The 13,993-nt window shown below is 38.9% G+C and overlaps 1 long non-coding RNA gene across 1 annotated transcript; it reads right to left on the minus strand.

Moving 5' to 3' along the window:
* Positions 1-9,201: 9,201 nt before the first annotated feature.
* On the minus strand, positions 9,202-10,147 carry LOC141351158 (uncharacterized). The gene is made up of 3 exons (XR_012359385.1): positions 10,011-10,147; positions 9,758-9,853; positions 9,202-9,393 (listed from the first exon to the last, which is right to left on the minus strand). It is a non-coding gene; the product is annotated as an uncharacterized lncRNA (long non-coding RNA).
* Between the last annotated feature and the right edge of the window lie 3,846 nt (positions 10,148-13,993).

Raw genomic sequence — 13,993 nt, forward strand, 5'->3', positions numbered from 1 at the left:
AGCTGGGTTGGTCTGCGACTGATCTCTGCAAACAACTGGCAGTGGAGTGATGGAGGCGATAGCAGTTTTATCATCTGGGGACCAAACCAACCAAACGATGCCGGCACTGACCTCTGCTGTCGGGTTCTAAATGGCAGTTTGCATGACCGGGCCTGTACTGATCCATACCCTTACTTATGCTACAAGTGGGACCCTGACCTGATTGTGGTTAAAGAGAATAAGAGCTGGGAGGACGCGTTACAATACTGCAGGACTCATCACACTGATCTGGCCAGTCTGCCAACAGATTTACATCTCATCCAAGCCAAACAAACCACTGCTGATACATCAAGCGTGTGGACAGGTCTACGGTTCCTGGCAGGCTCATGGTTCTGGTTGAGTGGTGAGGATCTGGGAGACCTTAGTAGCAAACTACCAGCCTGTCCTGCCAAATACACTTACTGTGGATCTCTAAGCCTAAAAACTCAGCGCTGGGAGAACAGAAACTGTATGGAGGAACGTAACTTTGTGTGCTATTAGAGAGGAGGGTGAGTATCAAAGCATATTATGAAGTTAATGCTACTCTGTGTGGATCTTGTACAATATAGTAGGATATGTTGACCTTCAACAACATAAAATGTTTTTGTTTTTTGTTGTCTTTTTTCATAGGCTTTCAAGACGACCACAAGATAAATCGTGATAAATAAAGAAATTATGTCTTATTGGTAACCATTCATTCTATTCAAAATAAGGTAAATTAGCAAAACAGTTTCTTTATATTAAATATATAACATATGCAATTACTCTATTTAATTTTGTTAATTGCTTTTATTTAATCCAAGCTTAGTTTGATTTACGCATGTAATCTGAGTAGTGATAATGCATATAATGGATTGAAGATATTGAATGAGAAGCTCAACTAAGCTTTAGCTTTAACTGAGAAAAAGTGCTATTTTATATAACTGCAAACAGTAACCCAGATTTAAGAGGCTTGTTATTATTAAATACAAAACAGTTAGGTATTAGATTAAAAATGCTTGAAGATGTAAGATTTTAGGACAGAGAGACAGGAAAAGGCGGAGACATCTTAAAAGAGCGATGACATCAGAAGAGGATCTGACTGCAGCTATGAACTGTAACAGATTGATAACAAGGACGCTTGAGCAGATAATGTGTAACCTACCTGTGTCTCTCAATAGAAAGATCATAGAAATGTATCTTATCTTCTAATCTTATTTTTTAAGCCGTTTTCAACTTTGCTGTTAAGTTTTATTTGTCTTTACTTTAGAAAAATGTATATTAATAAAGTACTTTTAAAATAATCACAAACAAACATTCTGATAAAAGCTTAGATGATTCTCCTGTCCAGGTTGTGTCACATGAATACTTGAAAATATTTTTTTTCACCTACAATGTCTTATAAATTAATTTGATCTTTGACTTCCATGATAAAAAATAAACATTGGTTTAGCTTAAGCAAATTGAATGTGTCATTTCTTTATATTATCTATCTTTATTTTATTTTTTACAATAATTTGGCTTATATTGCACTGTAGCTATGAGTCAATGACGTGATATTAATTATTTTGTGTCCTTATGGATAAATTAAATGTAAAAGGGTTGACATTTCAAAATAAATTTGCAGATTATGCATACATTCTCTTTTCTGAGGATCAAGTCTTAATTTTTTTGTTTTCACTTCATTTTGACAGAATATTTGGGGGATAATTCCAAAAATGTCAATGTGGTGTAACCGGTCTGTGTCAATTGGTGTAACTAGCATTTTTTAAAATGAAAATATAAATATATTCATAAAAATGTGGAATAAAATAAATAAAATATAATCATCTTGTGTAGTGTATGATTTTTTTTACAAAAATGTTTACGTCATTTGTCAAAGATTATTTAGAAAACAGAGCTGTTTTCAGTCAGGTCAAATATTACAAAAACACATTAAAATTTACATTTAGAAATAACTAATAAAATAATATTTTTAAAGTATTCTTTTTTTTTGACAATTCGCTTACATGCCATAAAGGTGGATAAAATATTTATTATTTCTCATTCTTTGGCACAGTTGGCAGTTACACCATTTGACATTTTCAGGACCATTCAGTCTTAACTTTCATTAAAATGGTGCAAATGTAATTTTTTTATTTCATATAATTAACATAAATACACTATAAACCTGATCCATGTTTTTTTTAAGATTTTTGAATTTCTCATGCCAAACCATACCATTTTTGTCACTGAGCATACTATACAAAGGAGGAGTAACGTGTTTAAGACAGAAAATAACAATAAAGTAACATAAAAAACAATGGAAATTATGAAAACTATGAATTAATTATTTATGCCACATTCATTTAAAAAATAAGGTGCCCAGACATGTAACCCATCATAAATGTGAATCCTAGTAATGTTTTATTTATATATATATATATATCAGAAGTTGTGTTTTTTCCATTTCTCAACCAATATTATTTGTTTGTGATCTATGTGAAGTCCTAAATGTTTTGTTTACAGTTACTTATCTCAATATTTGTACATGAAAAAATAACACATTGTCATAATAAATTGTGAAAACATTTCCATGTCAAGCATTGATTTTGGGTTATTTTTGTGGAGATCTCTTATATAAAGTACATCTGAAGAACACATATTATAAAAATGTTTACCACTTTAAACTGCAAATGTTTTACCGGGACAATCTTACAGTAGTCTTTCTAATCGTCTCCTAGCACAGTAAATTTGTATAATTTTACTAAACAACACAGACAGCAGACTGACTATATCATTTTTGTAAATGAGCTGTGTTCTGACCTGAAACACAGAAAAAGCTAAAATAAGAACAGAAAAAGGCTTTCACGGTACCTGCAAAATATTTTCGCACGAGCTTGCGTTTTCGGTCTGACTCATTCCATTCATGCGTAGGTTAATGGAAGTCAATGGAAGGAAAAGTATATTTGGTCACATTTTGCCATCTAGTGGACAACAAGAAACTTTAAATGGTTCCTGCACAAAAGTCTCAGGGGCACAGCTACTGGAGTTAAGAACCCTTGACAATTCAAATGGATGCAATCATTATTTTTCTCTCTCAAAAAACATAAACAAACACGCACCTGCACGCACACAGACACACCCTGTGTGTTAACCCAAGATCTTATTTAAGGCATTTAAACAAAATCCCATAAAAAAAAACATATAAAAGACATATAACTGGAAGTGCTAAAATGTTATTTTATTTTATTTTAATCATTTTATTTTATTTTAATTATTTTATTTTATTTTATTTTATTTCATTTTATTTTAATTGTTTCATTTCATTTTATTTGCCATAATACAACAGTGCAGATTTAATAATAAATGAATTAAATAAACAAAAAGAGAGAAAAGGTTGTCATTTAACTAGCAATTTTAGAAGTTCACATTAACATGTAATCGATAGGGAATGAGATAAAGCACATTAGGCATGCTGTCTGAGGGGTCCCAGAGTACTCCCGAGGTGATGGGGTAGAGGAGGCATATGCTGCAATAAAATGTCACGGGACAGAGGTGAAGAATGACTATAGGAAGAATTTGAGGTACTGTAAGTGTTGAGACATGACATCAAGAAAAAAAACAAAATTGTATGTTTTTCTTTAAAAATGTAGTTAAGTACAGTAAAAGTACAAGTATTCTGTTAAAATTGTAATTAAGTAAAGCAGATCCCAAAAATACTATTAACTCCCGTATTTTACACCGGTCTAATGCATTCCCATGCTTTTCGGAAACGCACCCGGTAGGGCAAATATTTATATATTTATTGTCCTGCAGCTGCTTATTTTAACATTACCAAATAAGGTTATGACAACAAAAACTACTAGCCTACCTAACATTACTTTCAAATATAAAAAGTAAACAGTTACTAATAAAATAAGAACAAATCTAATTATGAGCAATAGCACAAATAATACAATACAACAAACATACAAATAAAATAAAACTACAAGTTTTTTAGATTGATCTAACAGTACTGTAGTTTTCGGGTACATAAATTGATGCTAGATTTGTCGCTAGTCATTTTTTAAATTGAAAATAAAAATAAAAGAGAACAAAAAAATAAACTTTACATTTATTAATTTGAAAATTATTGATGAAGCATTAATAAAAAAAAACTTTTAAAATATATATTGCCTTTTATTTTAATATTGGCAGTTTTGCCTCAAGAATGAATAAATTGGACGGGAAAGATGCATTACAGACATTTCAGAAATAGTTCAAGTTAAATTTATTAGGAATATCTTGTAAAAATATGTCAAATTGCAAACAACTAAATTCAACCTTTTATTTTATATCAAACCCGTACAAAACCCGCAATTCATTTCCACACGTATTAGGCATAAACTGCTCCAATGCATCCGCTATGCCTTCACTTTAAAGGATAATTTATATTAGAGTTACAAGTGCGTTGCACAGGGGAATAAGGTGGGTCGTGAAAGTCACCTGCTTGGATGTGCATTAAAATTAAAATATATAAAAACAAACTGTCGTTCATTAGTTCACATGTTTATTGTGCTTGGACCCTGGATGCACAACCAGCGTGGTTACAATGCGAATAAGACGCATTTCTGGAGCAGCGCCTGCAAATATATCATAAAAATATATATTATAATATATAAACATATATTATGATTGCATTAGATTTGAGCTTTGATTAGTTTTAATGTGGAAATTTTGTTTACCTTAGGAGACTATACAAGCAGTAATCAAGTGGAGCAGTTTATTTTGAATGCAGTTGCCTCAAAGTTATAAAACATAAAAAAAAACTTTGATGCAAAGTCGAATTAACATCAATAATAATATTTAGGAAAATCAACAATTATGATTTCGTGATGAATGTGCTCCCGTGGCATGCAATTTTTTACTTGATTTGTTTTATTTGCAGCTAAAATAGCCGGTAAACTAAAGATTTAACGGATATGAAATGCACAAATGAAATAGTGAAATTCGCTGTATAAATGCCATAGTTTCACCAACTCCTCCACCCAAAATATATTTTTAAATAGTTTCTTAAGCCTGTAGCATTTAATAGTTCGAAGCTGATGTTCATTTCGGAAACATGATTAAAATTCTAACAACCATCGGTGTAATTATGTCAAATTATGTGAATGTTTTAGCCTATTGTTTAAATTAAAAATATTTGCCTAATTGAACACGGAGTGTATTGCAACTTTTTTTTTTACAAATATATAGTTTTATAGACTGCAATGTAAGCTTTTATCACAGTGATGGCCCCAAGCGGAGTCAAGTGGGATAAGGTATAGCTAAGAGTGCTCCAGACCAACCTTCCGAACGAATGACTTACAGAAGAGATACGTAACTAAGAACGTTTCGGGAAACACGTATTAACGATAAGGTACAGCTTAAGGTACAACTTAAGAACGACGTAGCGTTAAGAAGGTTTCGGGGAACGCAGCCCAGATCTTATGAGAGATCACTATAGATGATAAGTGATACATCTGACTTTATAGACCAATCATGACCCAAAGTAAAAAAAGGATATATATTTTCATCAAAAGACTGTGCAGTGAAAGAGTGGATATAACATTCAGACTCCACATCACAAAAAGACACTTGACCCTCCTCATAATTCACATACACCCCGACTCTCTGAGGTGCCACATTCAGGAAAAGAGGAATATATGGATCATCACAAGCCAAATACATCCCATCTCTCCTTCCCATAGTCCAGAATCCATTCTTAGGATTCAGACAGATCTCGCCCTCCCTTTTAACAGAGTCTTTAGCCACACCCACATACCACCGTTCCCCCTTCACCTGCACCTCATAGTAAGAACGCCCTGAGGTGAATCCTTCCTTTCCAAGAACACATAAATATCGGTTAGACTTGTTATTTTGCTCTTTATCTCCATCCTCCACTCTTTCAGGTTGTTTGTATTCATATCTCATTTGTTTCCTATCATCAAACACAATGAGATCTGGATGAGCTGAATCAGGATCCAGAGTCACATTCACTGCTAAAATATTGAGATTTCTGCTTTACAGTTGTAATATAATATTATTAGTTGCTGTCTTTCTATAACACAACATCACTTACATAGAAATAAACACACACAAAGCATAGAGAAAATTAACTGAAGTTAAATATATATAATAAATGTAAAATAAATAAAAATGTATAGAGGATAACAAATAAAGTCACTATAAAACACCACATACAGTCTCATTTAACAGCTGTAGATCTATAAAAACTTTAATGATGCCATCAAACTTTAACTTACCTGCATATTTTCTTAACAGTGATTTCACTAAAAACAGACAGACAATAAAGAGTTAACTAGAGATCATAACAGAATTATACTTAAGATTGAAAATAACATAAAAAATCACAGTAAAATATGACACAAAATGTGTTAAATTGAATTGCAAATGAACGCATGCCTAATAATGCATAATATAATACATTTAAAATAAATTCATCACTTTCTACAGTCTTCTTTTCTCTCAGCAAATGTTTCTCACGGTTCTAAAGAAAATTTAAAGTAATGACAAGAGAAAAGTAAATAAAACAACACTAAACAACTAAACTGAATTAAATACTTTTTTATTGTTTTAACAAATGATTTTATGCTGGATCTTCTTTTTGATCCTTTAAACTTGTAGACACAAACATTCTTGTGTAATCATTTACAGTGCTGGTGGATAAAGTTTGTGACAAAGCATTCACATAAAATGTCCAGTAAATGTACTTATCCCACAATAGTTAGTTTGTCTAGAACAAAGCACTCACATAACTCATCTGGGTAATATACTTATGTCGCAATAGTTAGCCTGTCTGGAACCGACCTTACTTAAACCACAATACTGTATGACACTTGCATTACATATGAACGGCCCCTACGCTAATAGGATTCTGTTTCTCTCTCCCTGTCTTGTCCTCGACCCTGAGGACAATGAGACAACCAGACCCAGTTCCTGCAGCTGTGAAGGTCATCACACCACTGATCTACTGACCGTCCTTCAACGAGATGCCCAGCCGATGCCTGACCATATATATATGGTTTCCGCCTCCTAGCAGTTTTCCCTCTGGACTAGCCAGGAGGGATTTTCTCCTAGAGGGTTTTTTCATCCCCTGGAGAGTCCGCCACCTTTGGCTTTACCTTTGGCTTTTCCTACATTTATTAATGTAAAGCTGCTTTGAAACAATTAACAATTGTGAAAAGCACTATATAAATAAAATTGAATTGAAATCTTGGTCATAATAAGTGACTTCAGACCAAGACATATGAAGAGTTTAGCGTTTGTGCTTGGGGCACCTATCTGCAAACAAGAGTACTGCATGCTTTGAAATTAGCGAGAGGGTCTTTAAAACTATTTTAGCCTTAATTTAAAATATTAAGATTATACAAATAAAATAAATGATAATATTTCATAAGTAAAATCATAATTGTCTGTGGTCCCCAAACTCTGTCTATGATACCAGATTGAATTTCTGCACTGATCCTCTTTACACACAAAGCTGCTTATGTTTATCAATATTCATGAAATTTTCCACTGATCTTATTTGAAATCAGTGCAGGCCTATCTCAAGTATCTTAATCAGGTTGTGGTCAGGACTCTTGGTCACTCCATAATGTGTTTGTGCATGCGCTCAGTCTTTTACATTGCTGTTGGGTGACTTTATATCACTAAAATGGCCCCGATACATAGAAATGATCATTAAAGGCAAAACTGGTGTGGTCTCCTATTTTTCCTAATTTCTGTGACTGTATGTGATAATACTGTGTCAATTTATTAATCATTTAGCTGATCAAAACAGATTTTATATTTACAAAATTTAAAGCCAACAGGCAAAATTACCATTATCTATTATTTTCTCTTCACACTTTAGGCTCTGGTCTTCACTCTTTAGGGTCTGGTTCTCACTCTTTAGGGTCTGGTTCTCACTCTTTAAGGTCTCACTCTTTAGGGTCTGGTTCTCACTTTTTAGGTTCTCACTTTTTAGAGTCTGGTCTTCATTCTTTAGGGTCTGGTTCTCACTCTTTAGGGTTTGGTTCTCACTCTTTAGGTTCTCACTCTTCAGTCTCTGGTCCTCACTCTTTAGAGTCTGGTCTTCACTCTTTAGGGTCTGGTTCTCACTCTTTAGGATCTCATTCTTTAGGGTCTGGTTCTCACTCTTTAGGGTCTGGCTCTCACTCTTTAGGGTCTGGTTCTCACTTTTTAGGTTCTCACTTTTTAGAGTCTGGTCTTCACTCTTTAGGGTCTCGTTCTCACTCTGTAGGATCTGGTTCTCACTCTTTAGGTTATCATTCTTTAGTGTCTGGTTCTCACTCTTTAGGGTCTGGCTCTCATTCTTTAGGGTCTGGTTCTCACTTTTTAGAGTCTGATCTTTACTCTTTAGGGTCTGGTTCTCACTTTTTAGGCTCTGGTCTTCACTATTTAGGGTCTGGTTCTCACTTTTTAGAGTCTGATCTTTACTTCACTCTGTAGGGTCTGGTTCTCACTTTTTAGGCTCTGGTCTTCACTCTTTAGGGTCTGGTTCTCACTCTTTAAGTTCTCATTCTTTAGGGTCTGGTTCTCACTCTTTAGGGTCTGGTTCTCACTTTTAGGATTCTCATTCTTTAGAGTCTGATCTTCACTCTTTAAGGTCTGGTTCTCACTCTTTAGGTTCTCACTCTTGAGGCTCTGGTCCTCACTCTTCAGGTTCTCATTCTTTAGTGTCTGGTTCTCACTCTTTAGGGTCTGGTTCTCACTATTTAGGGTCTGGTTTACTCTTTAAGGTCTGGTTCTCACTCTTTACTTTCTGGTCTTTACTCTTTAGGGTCTGGTTCTCACTCTTTAAGGTCTGGTTCTCACTTTTTAGGCTCTCACTTTTTAGAGTCTGGGTCTCCATCTTTAGGGTCTGGTCTTTACTCTTTAGGATCTGGTCCTCACTTTTTCTGGTCTGGATCTCAATCTTTAGGGTCTGATCTTCACTCTTTATGTTTTCACTCCTCAGGGTCTGGTTCTCACTCTTTAGGGTCTGGTTCTCACTCTTTAGGGTCTGGTTCTCACTCTTTAGGGTCTGGTTCTCACTCTTCAGGGTCTGGTTCTCACTCTTTAGGGTCTTGGTCTCCATCTTTAGGGTCTGATCTTCACTCTTTAGGGTCTGGTTCTCACTCTTTAGGGTCTGGTTCTCACTCTTTAGGGTCTGGTTCTCACTCTTCAGGGTCTGGTTCTCACTCTTCAGGGTCTGGTTCTCACTCTTTAGGGTCTGGTTCTCACTCTTTAGGGTCTGGTTCTCACTCTTTAGGGTCTGGTTCTCACTCTTCAGGGTCTGGTTCTCACTCTTTAGGATCTGGTTCTCACTCTTTAAGGTCTGATCTTTACTCTGTAGTCTCTGGCCCTCTCTTTGTTTTTTACTCTGGAGTTCTGTAGAAAAACATTACATTGACATAATTATTTCTTAACAGAAATAGCAACCATGAACATAAAAAACATTATTTTTAAGCAAATGCCAACTTGACACTGTGTTGATCTTTACATGATAGTGTGTGCAGTTTTCACCACATAACACAGACCATATAAACTGTTGTGATCTAATTTAATTCTTTTTGCTTTTAAGTGCTGCTATGAGAAGTGAAATCTCAAATCGCAAAATGAAAATGATATTCTTTTAAAAACTGTAACAAACATCAGTCACACACACTACACTAAGATTAACAGTCTTAGGTCTCACTATACTGTATACAGTATTTACAAACAATACATCTAATAAAACAAACATGGATGTTACCTCTTGTGTTATGAACAAACACAGTGATCAGTATTGCAATCACCACACTGAGCACAACTGAAATCAAGATCAGAATCCAGAAATTAAACATTTTACCTGTAAAACAAAACTGTTGTGTTTAGAAACCAAGCTCACTGTTTAGAGTAAAAAATAACTTTCTGTTTCATTAAAAATAACAATGATCAAGCTGTAAAGTACATTTAGACTAAAATACAATACATATTATGCTTCACTACAACAAAAATCACAGTACTCAGATTTCCAACTCAGATTTCCACCAGTGTTCCCAGCTTTCATCTCCTGCTCATGAACTCAAGAAAGAGGATCCAAGGTGCAGAAGTCTGGTCTCCAGTCTGGTGGACTTCTGGGTCCGCTGATTCAATACGGGCAGCTTGTTACGAATCACACAACTCAGGAATCCCAGTGCAGAGGGTTTTAATCAGATAGAAGATGGTAAACACAAGATCAGTAGGTATGTATATGTATAAAACACTCAATGTCTTCATGTATAATGTGAAAGATGTATGGCAAACACTCAATGATATCAGTAGGTATGTATATTAATAAAACACTCAATGTCTTCATGTATACAACGTAGTGCAGAAAACACAAGGTGGGCGGGGCTCCACGATCCGTTCGGGAAAGTCACCAGAGTGGGAAACACAGCATTGCCGTAGGACATCCACTCGCACATCCGAAATCCTTAATGAAATCCTGGCGGAGCACAGAGAGAGAGAGACGGTCAGAGATTTCAGCAGAGTCCGTGCTGGACAGCGCACAGAGGCAGTCTGAGTAAACGCAGAATTACGCGCCCGAGAGCGCACTGCGACTGGACAGCGCAAGATGTAGATAGGCGCTCAGAGAATCCACAGACTGAGTGTACACAGAGGCTTGATGGTTGACACATCAACCGGGAGAGACTGACAGCTGGACGGGAAATCTGAAGAGGCAAAGGCAGCAGAGAGCTCGGCGATTAAATCCAACAAACGAGAAACAGATATATGACACGACAGGACTAGAACTAGACAAGCTAGCGGGCAGGTACATACAAAGACGAACTTGCAAAGAACAAAGGAAACGAGGGGAATTTAAATCAAACCGGATTGGACAATAATGAGAATCAGGTGCGGGTCGCAGGTGAGAGAAGTCAGAGGTAATGAGATCACCAGGTGGAAGACGCGCACGTGTGGAGCTGTCAAAACAAAAACACAACACATAGTGAAACAAAGACAAAGCAGCCAATAAGACCGAAATCATAACAGGACTCCCCCCCCACGACCGCCACCAGGCGGTCCATGAGGAGGCTCACCCCGTCGCCGGCGGAGATCCTCTATCAGCCCAGGGTCCAGAATGTCCCGGGCCGGTACCCAACACCTCTCCTCCGGACCATATCCTTCCCAGTCTACGAGATATTGAAATCCCCTTCCCCGGCGACGCACATCCAGTAAAGACTTAACTGAATACACAGGGGCACCATCGATAAGCTGAGGGGTGGGAGGGGTGGGGGCAGAGGGAACAGGATTAAGGTGGGAAAAATACACAGGCTTCAGTTTAGACACATGAAAAACTGGGTGAACCCGACCGAGTGCTGGGGGCAATCTGAGCCTGACCGTCACGGGATTAATAACCTTAACAATGCTGTATGGCCCAAGGAATCGTGGAGCCAGCTTGCGAGAAGGCTCACGGAGAGGTAAATCCTTGGACGAAAGCCATACTTTCTGCCCACAGATAAAGCGGGGCGCGGTTCTACGGTGACGATCGGCCGCGGCTTTGGTTCGTCTGGAAACCTGACGTAATGTAAATCTAGCCTTTCTCCAGGTGCGTTTGCAATGACGGACAAAAGCTAGTGCAGACGGAACCACCGCATCAGGTTCTTGTGACGGGAATAAAGGGGGCTGAAACCCCATGGACGCCTCAAAAGGGGACATGTTAAGGGAAGAAACAGGGAGAGAATTATGGGCGTATTCAACCCAGGGTAACTGTTGGCACCAGGAGCTCGGATATTGCGATGTCAGACAGCGGAGAGCTCTACCTAAATCTTGGTTAGCCCGTTCACATTGCCCGTTGGTCTAAGGGTGATACCCTGAAGACAAGCTAGCTGTGGAACCTATTTGTCTACAAAATTCCTGCCAGAAACGAGAAATAAACTGAGGACCCCTATCTGAAACAACGTCAGTGGGCAGACCATGTAAGCGAAAGACGTGTTCGATCATTACCTGGGCAGTTTCCTTGGCAGTGGGTAATTTGGGCAAAGGGACAAAATGAACCGCCTTGGAGAAACGGTCCACAATGGTCAAAACAACAGTGTTTCCCTTAGAACTAGGCAAATTGGTTACAAAATCAATGGCGATATGTGACCAAGGACGAGAGGGGATGGGTAACGGTTTAAGCAGACCAATAGGGGCTTGATGAGAGGCCTTATTGCGGGCACAAACCTGACAGGCTAACACAAACTGTCTGACATCGGGACCCATAGAGGGCCACCAGAAACGCTGACGTACGGTAGCCAACGTTCTCTGAACCCCCGGATGGCAAACAAACTTGGACTCGTGACCCCACCGGATGACCTCGGAGCGTAGCGCATTAGGCACCCACAATCGACCCGCTGGGCACCCCTCTGGCACTTCCCCCTCCCGGCCGGCCCGTCTCACCCGTTGTTCTATTCCCCAGCGCAGGGCACCCACCACCCGCCCCTCAGGGAGGATGGTTTCGTCCTCAGCAAAACCGGGACTTTCGAACAAACGAGAGAGAGCATCGGGCTTGGTATTCTTTGAACCGGGCCGGTACGAGAGGGTGAAGTTAAATCTGTCAAAGAAGAGTGCCCAACGAGCCTGGCGAGAAGATAACCTCCTGGCTGAACGGATGTATTCGAGATTTTTATGATCCGTCCAGACCAGGAAGGGCTCCGAGGTCCCCTCCAACCAGTGACGCCACTCATCCAAAGCCAGTCTGACCGCCAGCAGCTCCCGATTACCTATGTCATAATTTCGCTCTGCTGGGTTTAACCGATGGGAGAAAAAGGCACAGGGATGCACCTTGCCATCCTTAGCAGACCGCTGAGACAAAACGGCGCCTACCCCGACATCCGAAGCATCCACCTCCACAATAAATTGAGCAGCCGGATCTGGAATAGAGAGAACAGGAGCAGAGATAAACCGGGACCTTAAATTATCAAAGGCCTCCTGAGCACTTGAATTCCAGACAAACCTCTCCTTAGTGGAAGTGAGAGCAGTAAGAGGCTGAGCAACCTGACCATAATTTCTGATAAATCGCCGGTAAAAATTGGCGAAACCCAGAAACCTTAATAAATCCTTACGGGACTCGGGGACTGGCCATTCGGCAACCGCTTTGATCTTGGCTGGATCAGGACGGATCTCACCTGGGGCGACAACAAAACCCAAGAACGAAACTGACTTACGATGGAATTCGCACTTCTCCGCCTTGACATACAACTTATTCTCTAACAACCGGCGTAAGACTCGGCGGACATGCTGAGTGTGTTCCTGCATAGAGGGAGAAAAGATGAGAATATCATCTATGTACACAAAGACAAACTTGTTAATCATGTCTCTCAGCACATCGTTAACCAGAGTTTGGAAGACTGAGGGAGCGTTACAAAGCCCGAAAGGCAGAACGCAGTACTCAAAGTGTCCAGTAGGGGTATTAAATGCTGTCTTCCACTCATCTCCCTCTCTTATGCGCACCAGATGATAGGCATTGCGTAAATCAAGCTTAGTAAAGACCTGCGCTCCCTGCAAAAGCTCAAACGCAGTAGACATTAAAGGAAGGGGGTACCTATTCTTAACAGTAATGTCATTCAAACCCCTATAATCAATACAGGGACGCAGGGAGCCGTCTTTCTTTTCAACAAAGAAAAACCCCGCCCCTGCGGGCGAGGTGGAGGGACGGATGAGACCGGCATGCAGGGCATCATTAATATACTGGTCCATAGCCTCTCTCTCAGGACCCGACAAAGAATAAAGTCTACCTTTAGGCGGAGAAGTGCCGGGGAGGAGATCAATAGCGCAATCATATGGCCGGTGAGGAGGAAGGGAGGTGGCCCGGGCTTTACTAAACACCTGAGCGATATCCGCATACTCCGCCGGGACCCCGGTCAAATCGACTGCCGGAACCTGAGGAAGAGAAAGAACAGAACCAGAAACAGCAGAACCAAGACATGACACATGACAAGACTGAGACCAAGACAAGATAATACTATGCTGCCAATCAACGTGA

Source organism: Misgurnus anguillicaudatus, chromosome 19 (genome assembly GCF_027580225.2).
Source record: "Misgurnus anguillicaudatus chromosome 19, ASM2758022v2, whole genome shotgun sequence".
Taxonomy (NCBI): Eukaryota; Metazoa; Chordata; class Actinopteri; order Cypriniformes; family Cobitidae; genus Misgurnus; species Misgurnus anguillicaudatus.